General features: G+C 42.4%; 1 protein-coding gene across 8 annotated transcripts in view; it reads right to left on the bottom strand.

Annotated features, from left to right (window-relative positions):
- Positions 1-16,754, bottom strand: part of OSBPL8 (oxysterol binding protein like 8) — a 240,915-nt gene that overhangs the window by 66,093 nt on the left and 158,068 nt on the right. Inside the window, exon 1 of one of the 8 annotated variants that reach the window (XM_044280418.1) lies at positions 1,658-1,879. The exons of 6 other annotated variants lie outside the window; for them this stretch is intronic. The gene's annotated coding sequence lies outside the window, so the exon portion shown is untranslated. Of the gene's footprint in view, positions 1-1,657; positions 1,880-16,754 lie in introns of those variants that run through there. One more of the 8 variants, XM_044280423.1, reaches the window with a different exon arrangement.

The raw sequence follows: 16,754 nt of genomic DNA, 5'->3' as shown, positions 1-16,754 counted from the left end.
CTGAAAGCTGCCAGGAGGGATTTGATTGATTGATGATGTCATCCTTTAATTCACAAGAAAATCAGTCACAGGGAGAGACCAAGTTCCTGTTTACACATTAGACCAAGCTCTGGACTGTTGGTCAGACTAAGGGTCTATTCACACGTCCGTTGTTTCTTTCCTGATCTGTTCCGTTTTTTGCTGAACAGATCTGGACCCATTCATTTTCAATGGGTCCTGAAAAAAAAACGGACAGCACAATGTTAGATTTTTTTTCAGGACCCTTGAAAATGAATGGGTCCAGATCTGTTCAGCAAAAAACGGAACAGATCAGGAAACAGACAACGGACGTGTGAATGGACCCTAAAGGTCACATGGCCAGGTTTTCCATAATAACAAGATAGATATAGATATTTGAGGGGAAATCATACAGAAAAAAGCTTGTCATCTATTCATTTAAATCTCTGCTGAGCTTGGCTTTAGGAGTCTAGTAGGCGGTCTTTACAGTGACTGACATCCATCTCTGTATGCACACTTACACAGAAGGTTGCCAATCATCGGACAGGCCCGCCCACTGGACTCATCATACAAAGAGCAAGTCACTAGTTCTGCTGAATCTTTTTCCACCAATATGTATATCAATCTGCTCATCTCCATCTTTATACACTATGCTGGACTGCATTGTTTTACTGTCATGGGTATATTTAAAGGGTTTATACACTGGGCAATTTTATCACATTATCACCAGACAAACAGTCCGCATGACATAAGCAAAAACATGCCTTTTAATAACATATGTCATCTATCCTTTCAGCCTGATTGTATATCCCTCAAAGTGACCCCAAGTGTCATCTGAAAGTCTGACACAACAGAAGTCTGAAATGAAAATCCTCATAAAAGTCCTTAACTGGATTCAAGAGGCACCAATAAGAAAGTGACAGCTAAATGGTCTGAAAGAGGTGTCAAAAGCCTAGACATCATCTGATGAATACTGAGAGGTCCACACTGTGGGGGAGAAGCAGGCAAACAACAAGCAGACAGCTGGGCACATTACGTTGGCTACATTCTACTAATTTCACAGCACAGTAGAACATTAATGCTAACGGACTGGAAAACTATATAACCTTTATATATATATATCTGAAAATTATAGCTTATGCCTGTAATGTATAATTAGAAGAAACCTTTCCACATCCATGCAGAGGACCATGTTCCAAAGAAAACCACAACAAGGTACGTGGTAAAAATGGCAGAGAGTGAAGAGGATGGGGTTGGTTATTACAGTGGAAAACATATATGCCCCTCTTAATTATAGAACAAGCATGCACATAGGATACAGAATGCACAAACTAAAGCTGGCAGCTCCCTGCTTGAAAATACTACCACGTTGTCATATGGCAGAGACTGCTTCAAGATGTGCCAAGGACTACGCAATAATAAAAAGAAATGGAGGGATACTTTTAACAGTAAAGAAACTTTTGCCTCCAGGTCTATGTGAATGACAATGCTGAATTCTTGGTGTTGTCATAACAGGATATGAGTGGGACACCCAATTAGGTAAATCTGAAGTTAGTTAACTAACCGCTCATTACACCGCCATCCACACGCACACCATCCACTGCAGCCGTGACTGACACACTGTTGCATGAATCAACAAGCAGTTGTGCTGTATACTTGCCTCCAGTTGTCAGCGCTTGGAATGAAGGGCAGCAGAAACACACAAGGAAAAGGGAGTGCTCATGTTGCCGGATTAGAGCTGGCACACATTCCTATGAAGAATTTCCCCTCCTCACCTACTAATCCTGGAGAGTGGGCATGCTTCTACTGAGAAGCAATGCCTGCAGAGAACTGAAGGCTCCTGCTCTGTGCGGTTATGCTCGAGAGGCTACTCTCCAGGCACCCAGCTCCTCCCATCCTAGATACGTGGACTTCTTCTCTGATCATATTTCCTCTCTAATGATCCAGGCAGCACACACTGCCTCGCCAGGATGTTAGCTAAGCAGGGCAAGCAGGTCAGGAGCAGCAGATCTCAGGCACCTCTCACTGACAAGGCATCAACAAGTGAGAAAACTGCAAAGTTACAGCATATGTATGAAATACTCAAAGCGGTGAACAGTAATAGCACTTATTACAGACAATGCACCAGACAACATGGGCTAAGCCAGCTGTGAGCAAGCCTATAAATGGGCTCAGTCTATCATCTAGCTTCAATTTCCATTTAAAGGGCATCAGTCACCAGATTTGTACCTATTACACTGGCTGACCTGTTACATGTGCGCTTGGCATCTGTGTAGGTCCCATGTTTATATGTGTCCCAGTTATTGTATTATATGCATTTTATGTATGTAGAGAAACATTCATGAATTAAAGGGCATCTCTCAGCAAATTTGTACCCATGACACTGGCTGACCTGTTACATGTGCTTGGCATCGGTGTAGGTCCCACGTTCATATGTGTCCTCATTTCTGAGAAAAAATAGGTTTTAATATAAGCAAATGAGTCTCTAGTAGCAACAGGGGTGTTGGCATTACACCTAGAGGCTCTGATCTCTCTGCAACTGCTGTGCCCTCTGCATTTTGATTGACAGGGCCCTGCAACTGCCTAGCCCTGTCAAAATGCAGGGGGAGCTGCAGTTGCAGAGAGAGCAGAGCCTCTAGGTGTAATGCCAACACCCGCGTTGCTCCTAGAGACTCATTTGCATTTATTAAAACCTATTTTTTTCTCAGAAATGAGGACACCTATGAACGTGGGACCTACACCGATGCCAAGTACATGTGTAACAGGTCAGCCAGTGTCATGGGTACAAATTTGCTGAGCGATGCCCTTTAATTGATGAAGGTTTCTCTACATACATAAAATACATATAATACAATAACTGGATTTTACTGTATTCACAAACTAAGCACTTCACTATAGTATACTACAGCCCATTAGGCAGACACTAATTAAACAGCCAACTCATTTGTATTTAAAGGGGTATTCTGCTTTCATGAAATTGATGGCCTATCTTCACATTAAGTAATCAATTTCAGATCAATAGGGGCCTGTCTCCAGGCACCCCCACTGATTTAAAGGGACTATGGTGCTTTTATGGTGCTGATGCAATTGCTGAATCCTCTTCATTGCTTACCTGCACTTTATCAGCAGTGGTGCAGGCTGATTACAGCTGTCCCGCCCCTTTCCAGTGAATATGAAAGGAAGCTGTAATTACACTGCACCACTGCTATAAGGGGGAACACGGAAGAGGACGCATGAGCGATGCAAACTCCTCTAACAGCTGTAAATGGCCCCGATCCACTGTATGTGAAAAAAAACACCACAAAAACAGCAGGTGGCAAAAAAAGAAAAACACCTGCCTTTAGTCGGGCTTTTTTTTTTTTTTTTAAGCGATTTAGCGGGGTTGTCTTGCTTCAGCAGGTGGCATTTACCATGTAGAGAAAGTTAATACAAGACGCTTACTAATTTATGTATTATCCATATTGCTTCCTTTGCTGGCTAGCCTAATTTTTCCATTATATTATATACTTCTTGTTTCCATGGTTACAACCGCCCTGCAATTCATCAGTGGTGGTCGTGCTTGCACAATATAGGAAAAAGCACTGGTCTCTCTGGTGGCCGGTACGATCCTTAGATAAGAAGTAATAGCGGCACTCGCCGCTATTACTTCTGATCGTACCTTGATTTGCTTGGACTCTTATCTGTTTTATAGCAGAGCACCACCAATATTTGCTACATTGTAACTGGGTTTCTCAGTATAACGCCCCACACCTTGATTGGGTTTACAGCAGTGCCGCCTCTTACCCCTTTACGTGTTCTCTCTGGTGGCCGGGACCATGGCACCTCATATAGGCCGATGCTTTTTCCTATAGTGTGGAGAATGGCCACCACTGATGGATTGCAGGGTGGTCTGTAACCATGGATATGAGCAGTGTATAATGTGATGGAAAATAGAATCCAGCCAGCAAAGGGGGCAATATGGACAATCACAATACATTAATACAGTCCTGATCAAAAGTTTAAGACCACTTGAAAAATGGCACAAAAAAAAATCATATTTTACAAGGTTCCAAGTAGAGCTTCAACATGCAACAAGAAGAAATGAGAGTGAGACAAAACTTTTTTTGAGCGTTCAATTAATTGAAAATAACGATTAAACTGAAACAGGCTGTTTTCCAGCTGATCCAAATTTTAGGACCACATGTCTTTAAAACCCCAAATCAGTGCAAAGATGTGGATTCATTGTCATTTTCTGTCAGGTAGTCACACGTTGTGATGGCAAAGGCAAAAAAACTCTCCTTTTTGAACGTGGTCGGGTTGTTGAACTGCATAAGCAGAGTCTCTCCCAGCGTGCCATCGCTGCTGAGGTGGGACGCAGTAAGACAGTCATTTGGAATTTCATAAATTCTTAAATGATCCTGAGGGTTATGGAACAAAAAAGTCAAGTGGAAGACCCACAAAAAGTTCATCAGCACTGAGCCAAAGTATCCAATTGGCTGTCCGTCAAGACACTGGACGATCCTCGACCCAAATTAAGGCCCTACTGGTGCTGACTGCAGCCCCATAACCATCAGACGGCATCTGAGACTGAAGGGCTTCAAAAACAAAAAACGTCTTCAAAGACCTCGTCTCCTTGAATGCCACAGAACTGCTCGTTTGGACTTTGCAAGAGAGCACCAAACATGGGACATTCAAAAAGTGGAATAAAGTTGTATTCTCCGATTAGAAAAAAAATGTAACCTTGATGGTCCTGATGGTTTCGAACATTACTGGCATGACAAGCAGATCCCACCTGAGATGTTTTCTACGCGCCACAGTGGAGGGGGCGCCATAATGGTCTGGGGTGCTTTTTCCTTCAGTGGAACAATGGAGCTTCAGGAAGTGCAGGGGCGTCAAACGGCCGCTGGCTATGTCCAGATGTTGCAGAGAGCATTCCTCATGACTGGGGGCCCTCGTCTGTGTGGTAACGACTGGGTTTTTCAACATGACAACGCTACAGTACACAATGCCCGCAGGACAAGGGACTTCTTCCAGGAGAATAACATCACTCTTTTGGCCCATCCTGCGTGTTCCCCTGATCTAAATCCAATTGAGGGTTGGATGGCAAGGGAAGTTTACAAAAATGGACAACAGTTCCAGACAGTAGATGGCCTTCGTGCGGCCGTCTTCACCACTTGGAGAAATGTTCCCACTCACCTCATGGAAACGCTTGCATCAAGCATGCCGAAACAAATTTTGGAAGTGATAAACAATAACGGCGGAGCTACTCATTACTGAGTTCATGTTTTTTTTTTTTTTTGGGAGGTGTGGTCCTAAACTTTTGATCAGCTGAAAAACAGCCTGTTTCAGTTTATTTGTTGTTTTCATTAAATTGAATGCTCAAAAAAATGTTTTGTCTCACTCCCATTTCTTCTTGTTGCCTGTTGAAGCTCTACTTGGAACCTTGTTAAGATCCAGCCATGCTAAATATGATTTTTTGCCATTTTTCAAGTGGTCTTAAACTTTTGATCAGGACTGTAAGTGCCTTGTATTAACTTTCTCTACAAGATAAATACCATTTGCTGAAGTGAGACAAAAACTCGTGTGGACCCTAATAACAAGATAATGTGGCCGTCACCCAGCTTTTCTACAGGAAATGTAGGAAAACTGCCTTTAAAATAAAAACTGAGTTGCCTATAGCAACCTATTACAGCGTTCACCATTAAAGAGCACTATAAGAAATGAAACTTGGGCTGCGATCAGTTTATTTGGGGAACAAAGACTTTTACTTTTAGACACTGAAACAGGAATCGCCTGCTTCCCTTCATATAAACATCAAGTCAAATGATAAAATTCTGTCTGCCACTATGGATGGAAACTACTCCCACAACTGAATGATCCAGACACCTTCAGTAAGCTCCCCCTCAAAGGCAACGCAGGCCAGTACACCGGCAGGGCCAGTAAACTGTGGACGGAGTCTTCTGCTTCCGGCTCCATCCAATGCCGTCAGCTGCTAAAAACAGGTAACCGGCGGTGGTGTCAGACACCCACTGATCTGATATAGATAACATATCCCAAGGAGAGGCTGTATGCAGTGTAGGTGCATCACCTTACAGGACATACATGTTAGAGTGCCGCTACACTGTTTCTGGTGCGGGAAATAAAAAGGCAAAAAAACACATCTGTTTATGGTCCATTTTCTTCCAACAAAGGGAAACACCCAGCATTACATTACATTAATGTAATAATTCATGTAATCCACATTTGCTGGGTGTTTTCCCTTTGCTGGAAGAAAACGCACCATAAATGCAGGTATGTTGTTGCAAAAAACAGCGTTTTTTTTTGTGCAGTTTTGCATCAGAAATGCAGCCGCGACGTGTGCCATCCCCCCACAATTATGGTTGGCGGAACTCCCTGATTTAAGTAGAACCAAATGACCATCTAATGTGTATGGTGGGCGTCACATGAAGAATTGGCCAGTTGGACATGCCCGAGCAGTATAGTAGGGACTTTAAGGAGCTGTCTCATTACAAAGACTTACTGTATCCCCTATGAATAGGATAAGGTATAATTGTCCGACTGCTGGTGCCCCTGCTGACCACGGGAAAGGGTGCCCTGTGTTCCTCCTTTCAAACAGAGCAGCGGTTACACCGGTACTAGGCGGCCTCCTGCAGTCCCATAGAGGTGAATGTTACAGCAGCACACATGCGGTCGGACCGCTGCGGTTTGTATTTGTAAAGGGACAAACTCTTTAATCCATTCACAACTGACAACATATACAAGTATGCATGTGTATATGGGGGGTCAGGAGAGAACTCCCATTGTCCGACAGCTATTAAAATGTAAGGCCGGCTTTGCATTCCAGCCTACTCCCCTCTGTTTTCTAACTGCCCTGCCAGTGTTTCAGTCTTCTAAGGCTACATGCACAGGACCGTTGTGTGTTTTGCGGTCCGCAAAACACGGATGGCGTCCGTGCGTGTTCTGCAATTTGCGGAACCGCACGGACAGCCATTAATATAACTGCCTATTCTTGCCCGCAAAGCGCGGACAAGAATAGGACATGTTATATTTTTTTGAAGGCCACGGAACAGAGTAACTGATGCGGACAGCACATGGAGTGCTATCCGCATCTTTTGCGGCCCCATTGAAGTGAATGGGTCCGCATCAGAGACGCCAAAACTGCAGCTTGAATGCGGACCAAAACAACGGCCGTGTGCATGAGGCCTAAAAGGTGACTAATGGAGTAGACTCTTCTGTCCCCGTCTCAGAGTCCTGCAAGCATAATTTGCATTGGCCGCAGTTTACCTAACCATGTAGATATAGCCACTGAAATCCAAAATCTTGGATCTTTCCACCACCCTCACTTTTCTATTGAGGATGTGAGGGGTGCTGAGTACACAAATTTCTCCCATCTCCTTCCTTACCTTGCTGTTTTACCAATTCATGCGCCTGCACCATTTGCAGATGTATAATTTTTATATCCTCCAGCGACTGTAATACCAACATGGTTAAACTCAAACTACCCTCTCTCTAATGCTAAATTCACATGAGCGAGTTTTCCGTCTGGATGGCTTCTGTTCCGAGAGCATCTGGACTGCACTCTGACCCATTCATTTCAATGGGTACATGGACATGAGCATTGCTTTTCACGGATCACCTGTCCGTTCAGGAAAAATCACAGCATGTTCTATCTTCATCCATTTTTCACGCAGGACTGGTCCATTTAAGTCAAAGGGTCAGTGAAACAAAAGAAATGACAGCGCATGCCAGGCATCTGGATGCGGTCGGTTTTTCACTGATGGTTGCTACTGCTAGGAGATGTTGTGTGTTATTCAGCTTTCTTCAAGTGCATGAAAAGATGTAAAACGGATGCACGCCTGATAGAATAACCTAAAATACTGAGTGCAATCGCAGACAAAACAGATTCAACTTGTGTGCAAAACCATCAGTTTTTCAATGAATGGACCCATTCCATAACTCTCATGTGAATGAGGCCTTAGAGCTCAAACACCTTCACAAAACAGACGCTGACCGAGATAATCACCGCAGACCATGTTAAAAAATAGTTATAATAAGGCTACCATATAACAGTACTTTACTTCTGTGTGCTATCCGGTCTGCACCATGGGCCCATTAGGCGACCTGCACGCGTTGCAGAATACATGCGTTTTTTTTATGCGGATTCCCAGGTGGAAAAGCCTTAGCGTATTACAGTACCAGATAAGGGCATGAGATTGCACTAACCTCATCTACACTTTGCAGATTTTTTTTTCTGTGCAGAAATTGACCTGCCTTACGGTTTTTAAATTTAGTAGTAGGTCATTTAGGTTTGTGTTTTTAGCTGCAGATTTCACCCTTTTTAATGTAAGAGTGAGATCTGCAGCAAAACCGCATCAAATCCACTCCTACACTATGCGGATTTTGGTGCGGATATGTTGCAGAAACGCACATAAATCCAAAAAGGGCACATCCATACATCAAGATGTTCATGTCCATGGGGTTTGAATCCAACCAAGGGCAACGTCAACATGAGGTTTATATGTTCTCTGTGTGGGTTTTCTCTGGGTACTCCAGTTTCTTTCTACACTCCACGAACATAATGGCTGGGATTCCAAATTCAAAATTAACGAGACAGGTTCCCGAATAATGCCTAACGAGACAGGTTCCCGAATAATGCCTAACGAGACAGGTTCCTGAATAATGCCTAACGAGACAGGTTCCCGAATAATGCCTAACGAGACAGGTTCCTGAATAATGCCTAACGAGACAGGTTCCCGAATAATGCCTAACGAGACAGGTTCCTGAATAATGCCTAACGAGACAGGTTCCTGAATAATGCCTAACGAGACAGGTTCCTGAATAAGGCCCAATAAGGCAGGTTCCTGAATGGTTCCTGAATAAGACAGGTTACTGAATGGATCCTGAATAAGGCCTAATAAAAACAGGTTTACTTAAGGTAATGTGTGCTATTGCAACATAAAAAATGCCGCCCACTTGGGGGTTGTAATGGAGCATGTGTTGTATTCTAATCAGGCAGGCTGGCAAGGAGAGATCACACAACCCGCTCCTTGTAAAGATGACACTGGATTCATGATTCTTGTGTCTGTCACAGGCCACTTTGGGAATGTTTTCCATACTTTGCCTTAAAGCTAATCATATTTCATGATTAAATATACAGGTCCTTCTCAAAAAATTAGCATATTGTGATAAAGTTCATTATTTTCTGTAATGTACTGATAAACATTAGACTTTCATATATTTTAGATTCATTACACACCAACTGAAGTAGTTCAAGCCTTTTATTGTTTTAATATTGATGATTTTGGCATACAGCTCATGAAAACCCAAATTTTCTATCTAAAAAAATTAGCATATTTCATCCGACCAATAAAAGAAAAGTGTTTTTAATACAAAAAAAGTCAAAAAGTCAACCTTCAAATAATTATGTTCAGTTATGCACTCAATACTTGGTCGGGAATCCTTTTGCAGAAATGACTGCTTCAATGCGGCGTGGCATGGAGGCAATCAGCCTGTGGCACTGCTGAGGTGTTATGGAGGCCCAGGATGCTTCGATAGCGGCCTTAAGCTCATCCAGAGTGTTGGGTCTTGCGTCTCTCAACTTTCTCTTCCCAATATCCCACAGATTCTCTATGGGGTTCAGGTCAGGAGAGTTGGCAGGCCAATTGAGCACAGTAATACCATGGTCAGTAAACCATTTACCAGTGGTTTTGGCACTGTGAGCAGGTGCCAGGTCGTGCTGAAAAATGAAATCTTCATCTCCATAAAGCTTTTCAGCAGATGGAAGCATGAAGTGCTCCAAAATCTCCTGCTAGCTAGCTGCATTGACCCTGCCCTTGATAAAACACAGTGGACCAACACCAGCAGCTGACATGGCACCCCAGACCATCACTGACTGTGGGTACTTGACACTGGACTTCAGGCATTTTGGCATTTCCCTCTCCCCAGTCTTCCTCCAGACTCTGGCACCTTGATTTCCGAATGACATGCAAAATTTGCTTTCATCCGAAAAAAGTACTTTGGACCACTGAGCAACAGTCCAGTGCTGCTTCTCTGTAGCCCAGGTCAGGCGCTTCTGCCGCTGTTTCTGGTTCAAAAGTGGCTTGACCTGGGGAATGCGGCACCTGTAGCCCATTTCCTGCACACGCCTGTACACGGTGGCTCTGTCCACTGCTTCCGCAGGTCCCCCAAGGTCTGGAATCGGTCCTTCTCCACAATCTTCCTCAGGGTCTGGTCACCTTTTCTCGTTGTGCAGCGTTTTCTGCCACACTTTTTCCTTCCCACAGACTTCCCACTGAGGTGCCTTGATACAGCACTCTGGGAACAGCCTATTCGTTCAGAAATTTCTTTCTGTGTCTTACCCTCTTGCTTGAGGGTGTCAATGATGGCCTTCTGGACAGCAGTCAGGTCGGCAGTCTTACCCATGATTGCAGTTTTGAGTAATGAACCAGGCTGGGAGTTTTTAAAAGCCTCAGGAATCTTTTGCAGGTGTTTAGAGTTAATTAGTTGATTCAGATGATTACGTTAATAGCTCGTTTAGAGAACCTTTTCATGATATGCTAATTTTTTGAGATAGGAATTTGGGGTTTTCATGAGCTGTATGCCAAAATCATCAATATTAAAACAATAAAAGGCTTGAACTACTTCAGTTGGTGTGTAATGAATCTAAAATATATGAAAGTCTAATGTTTATCAGTACATTACAGAAAATAATGAACTTTATCACAATATGCTAATTTTTTGAGAAGGACCTGTATATATTTTTGTTCGTACTTTGCATGGTAATATACTAGTGTGAATAATGCATTACAATGGGTTTTCTCACACACTGAGGGCAATATCAATATTGGAGTCAGCTATCAAAGCTGCTGAAAATGTAAGCATTTCATACACCAGTCCTAGAATAAAGTCTGCTGACGCACGCCTGAAACTGACCCAGTGCAGATTTCAGGTTTATGTCAGTTTTCGGGCGTAAGTCATCTTAAATAGTCACTGAGTTTTGATAGAGACGCACCAAAGGTTTTGAACTGGGGGGGGGGTTTGAGTGCTAAGACCCCCACAGATCACTAGAACTAGGAGAGAAAGGAAATAACATCGCATTCTCTCTCCTCGCTGCAGAAGGGGAATCAATAGAAAATCTATGGACCTGTCTGGATTCCGTCCTCAGGAGAGAGTCATTCTAGGCATGACTATGACATACCAAAAGTTTATGAAAACTCAGTAAGCCCTTAAATCTGTAGGCTCTACAGGCCTGTCTTTAGAAAAGTACCAAAAGCTGTGTAAAAAAAGGAAAGGTCACACATTTTTGCACAAAATGGACATCGTGCAAAACATTGTTTAATCCCCCCATATTTTCTATATTTAAAGGGAACCTGTCACTAAGAAAATGCTACATAATCTGCAGGCAGCATGTTGTAGAGCAGGAGGAGCTGAGCAGACTGGTATATGGTTTAATAGCAAAAGATTCAGTAAAATGTATATTCCATTCTCTTAAATTCTTGCTCATTCTGGGCTGTGAAGTCCAGAAGGCGGTCCTATTAATGATTGACAGTCGTTCCTCAATGACTATGTATACAGAGATAGCTGTCAGTCACTGATCGGACCGCCTCCTTGACTGCAAAGCCCAGAATAAGCAGGAATTTAAATGAATGAAATAGTTTTATTGAATCATTTTCAACAAAACTATGGGGATCATTTATCATTTTGAAATACGCCTAAGGTTACTTTTTACATAGGATCTTAATAGCGGAAGAAAACGCTTCAATTTTGTCTCCATTCAATGTCAATGGGGGGGGGGGGGGGGGGGGGGGACTGCAAGTAGCGGTTTTCTGGCCGCGATGTGGTGCAGCGCAAGATGGATCCATCTTGGCACACAATGTAAGTCAATGGGGATGGATCCGTTTTCTCTGACAATAGAAAACAGATTACTTTCAATGGTGTTCATGACAGATCCGTCATGGCTATAGAAGACCTAATACAACCAGATCCGTTCATGGCGGATGCATGCGGTTGTATTATGGTAACGGAACAGTTTCTGCAGATCCACGACAGATCCGCAAAAAAACGCTAATGTGAAAGTAGCCTCAATTAGGAGTATTTCAGGCACAGATTGTGGCGCAACAGCTTGTTGCGCTGCAATCTGCGACTTTGCCCCACTCACGCCAGGTCTAAATAAGTGGGTGGGGTAGGGGACAGATTGGGAGGCCCACCTTAGTTACCATTTTTGACGCTTGTTTCAGGCGTTGAAAAAAGGTCTAAATGTAAGACAGCTTGGAAGCAGTCTTACATTTAGAACTGGATGTGCCAAAGTTATGGAGAGGCGGGCGCTAGTTTAGGCCTTTATTAAGAGTGGCATCTAAAACGCCGATCTTTATAAATGTGCCCCTATATATTCTATAACATGTTGCCTTCAACTCAGACGCCATGTTTCAAGTGACATGTTCCCTTTAATGTCACCGCCAGTTCTCTGAGAAGGTCTGGCAGACATTCTTCTATACCTCTTGCATGCCGTTCTTTGTTTTGGTTTCACTTTGTCATCTCCTTTCCTTCTCCCAGCTGTCACCTATTTACACTAATTGCCTCCCTTTATATTCCATCCCATACTGCCTCACTTTGCGGTTTATACTACTTCCTGGATTGTGTTCACTGCTGGAGGCTGCTGCTGCTTCCTCAGATAAGCTTTTCTGAGCATTTGCAGACCGCAAAAACAAATCCGTTTTTTTTCCGGAACACTCTGGGCCGGATTCGGCATTAATGTATTTCAATGGGAAAAAAAATCCGTATCCGGTATTTTGCAAGTGTTCCGGAATTTTGGACAGAGATTAAACCGCAGCATGCTGCAGTATTATCTCAGTCCTAAAAAGTCAAAAAGGCTGAAGACATCCTGCTCTCCATTCAGAATGCATTAGGATAAAACTGATCAGTTCTTTTCCGGTATTGAGCCTCTAGGACGGAACTCAATGCCGAAAAAGAATAACGCAAGTGTGAAAGTACCCTAAGGCGAGTATTCAATTCTAGACTGTTTAGAACAGGGCCTTTGTTGGTTCTCTGATAGAAAAACTGTATATCATTCAGCATGCACTAGAGACGTGACTGCCATTATAAACCATTTATAATCACAGCATTTTCATGGTGTAAGTTTAACATTATGTGCTGCCAAATATCTTTTCTACTTTCCAAGTCATTTACCTTGCTCAATAATTAAGTTGCAATGATCAAAGAAAAAAACAGCAGGTCTACTTTCCTGTACTTAGGCAAAAGCAGTGTTTCAATGCGTGGTCCTGGGTTTGAATCCAACCAAGAATAGACAATCTATACAATGAGTAAATCTGGGCCCATGTACCTAATTTTCATACCTAATTGGTCATATTCTTGACCAGTTTACGCATTAATAAATCAGGGCCACAGATCCACATAGGAACGAATGGGTCAGTAGGCTAGCTGTGGAAAAAAAAAAGGATGGCACACTGAAGAAACATATGGTCAGATACATGCCAAGATGATTCCTGTGTGACAAAGATTGAGTTTTAGGCTAGTTCTCACATAAATAAAGAGAATCTAACAGCTAGCCTATATCACGTCAAACATTAAAAATACTTCCCTTGCCTAATGCTGTTTCCATGGAGTCCATGACGAGAGAAAGCTGAATTTATGAATGCTGTAAGCTCAAAAAGATAGCACATTTTATAAAGACAAAATTGATATAGATTTATGAAAAGCGGAGTGAAGAGCGTTAGACTGGCCGGCAGTTCACAGTTGTCTATTTTCAGAACCTCTGAACTGTACCTCCAAGGCCCTGAGATCACACAGGTCCCGGAAAGACTGAACACCGACCCCTTTTTGATGGAGGGGACGGGTCGGTTTCTTCTCACAAACAATATTGAAAAATCTCTTCCAAAGCGCAGTTCCTCAGATCCATTCGGAAACCCGATTCTCCGATTATCTTCGAATAGAACTATTTCATCTTGCTCAGAACTAAGCAGAATATGGCCTGCTTAAAGGGGCTCTCTGGGCTTTTAATATTGATGACCTATCCTCAGGATAAGTCATCTTTATCAGATCGTCGGGGGTCTGACACCCGGCACCCCTGGCGATCAGCTGTAGGGGAAACAGCTGCGAGTGCAGTGCACATGTGCAGTCTCGCTTCTCTCCGTTGTAGGTCTATGGGGCCGCAGCAGTGGACAAGAAGAGAGAAGAAAGACTGCACAATCTGCAGAGGTGTTGGGTGTCCCTACCCTCTGATCTGATATTGGATGACCTATCCTGAGGATAAGCCATCAATATTAAAAGCCAGGCTCATTTTTTGCTCTGCCGCCCCCAGAATCATGTGCAGGGTCAGATCTATCATCTCCAGAGCTCAGTTGACACTGGTCACGTTTTTATTTTCCAGCAGATACACTGTCCCAATGTGGCTGCACCCTGAGCAAGAGGATTTAGATTACTATGAAGGATGAACTGTCAGACACAGCAATGGATGTGTTGTCATGGGGACACCAAGTAATCAAGGATGTAGCCCAAGTGCAGCAAAAGAGCTTTTATATAATGGTTTTAGTAAACCATGTGTTTTCAGAAAAAAATAACTCCAATAAACACAAATAATTGACCATTAAGAAACACCGGCGGAAACCCCAGGTATTGATTTTAGCACATTCCTCAACTCAGTCAGTGCAAAGTTTCAGAACAATTGCAGCAAACTTCAAATTGACATTTAAAATTTCATGTCATTGAAAATGTCAAGTTGTGTCACTTCAGGAAATGACATTCATTATATAGAGAAAGTAAATACAAGGCACTTACTAATGTATTGTGATTGTCCATATTGCTTCCTTTGCTGTCTGGATTAATTTTTCCATCGCATTATACACTGCTCGTTTCCATGGTTGCGACCACCCTGTAGTCCATCAGTGGTTATGTTTGCACACTATAGGAAACGATACAAGCCTCTCTGGTGGCCGGGACTGTGGGAGCTCACATAGGCTGGTGCTTTTTCCTATAGTGCACAAGAACGGCCACCACTGATGGATTGCAGGGTGGTCGTAACCATGGAAACGAGCAGTGTATAAATGTGATGGAAAAATTAATCCAGCCAGCAAAGGAAGCAAAATGGATAATAATACATTAGTATATATGTGTATTATATAATATATGTATTAACTTTCTCTACATGATAAATGCTTTTTACTGAAGTAACTCATTAAATGAGAAGTTAAAGTTTGCTACATCTGTAACACTGGTATACATCCTTGCTGTTTTCTGAGCATCGCTAAATAGTAACAGGACAAGTTAATACACAGACATGCTAGACTAAATATTACATTATATGGACTACTGCAAATTGATACACAGTTGCAAATAAAGGTAAGTGAGCCCTTCGGAACTACGTAGTGAACCCTTTGAAATGACGTGGATTTCTGCACTAATTACTAGTAAAATGTGGTCTGATTTATCCAAATCACAACAACAGACAAACACAATCTACCTGCTAACACTTACCGGTAAACAGTGGTACTACTAATGTCTATTAGGATTGAGCACAAAAGTGAAGTGAGTAGACCTCTGTGTTAATGACTTCTCCAAGAACTAATTGCCAAAAGGTGTCTTAATTAAGGTGATGAGATTGGAAGTATGGGTTTCACAGATGCTTTACCCCTTACATAAAACCATACAAAGCATGGTTGCTGACAAATTGTATTTCATCAAGAAAACTGGTTACTATGTGTCAATGCAAACAATTTTCAGAAGATCTCAAAAGACATAACGGACATACTGTATGACAAATGGAGAATATTCATGACTGTTGCTACTCTTCATAGACGCGAGCTTCCTGTTAAGATCACTCCAAGAGCACCAATAGACAGTCTTAAAAGTGGTATATAGAACCAGGAGTAACAGGAAAAAGTGTGTTTATGTGTCCATCATTAGAAAAACCCTGAACATGAATGGTGTTCAAGCAATCCAAACCCGATTCACTCAACTCTACTCATTATGGTCAAACTCAAACTGATAAGATTAGGGCTTAAATGATTGTTAATGAGCTTTCAGGAATTCAGAGATAAGGGCCATACAAGGAGCTGTCAGAGGAACAACCTGACGGGTTCAATGTAAAATCAAAATACTCTGCTGATTACCCAAGGAAGGAACGATTGCTTCCACATTAGTTCATCCATTCGGTTCTTTTGATTATCTGACGAAAGATGCTCATCAGCCAAAAAGGAGCATTTCGTCACTTACTGGCTGATCATGTGGGTAGATTATTGGGAACAAACTGTGTGGTCTACTATGGCCCTTAGTAAATGTAGGGTCACTGAGGAACAACAGCCTCATATACACTTGTCATTGAGAACAATTCTTGCAAAAAGAGATATGAAAATAAAGTAGACCCGCAGAGTTTAAGAAATACTGAATTTACACTATACAACAACTTATAAGGAATAAATCATACACGGACAAAAGTACTTATTTTCCTAATTTACCATAGGCATTAAATAGCAACTACTTGTTTCAGGTCACTTCAGAATAAGCTGTTGTGTGTGGGCATGAGTAATAACACTATTTCTGTCCATCATATGACTTGTATCCTGTTGTTTTTGGCAGTTTACCTCTACAGGATCTAGTACTAATGGCGGATTTACACCGCCCAATTGTCGGGCAGATTATAAGGAATGAATGGAACTATGAATCGGCCCATGTAAAGATGCTGCTTGTTCAGTAGGTGAAATGATCTTTCATACAGCGCATTAGATTATCGTTTCTAGGCAGCAGATCATTCTGTGCGAACAATA

Source organism: Bufo gargarizans, chromosome 2, assembly GCF_014858855.1.
Source record: "Bufo gargarizans isolate SCDJY-AF-19 chromosome 2, ASM1485885v1, whole genome shotgun sequence".
Taxonomy (NCBI): Eukaryota; Metazoa; Chordata; class Amphibia; order Anura; family Bufonidae; genus Bufo; species Bufo gargarizans.
Note: the sequence above shows the minus strand (reverse complement) of the source record. Positions and strands in the feature narration are given on the sequence as shown.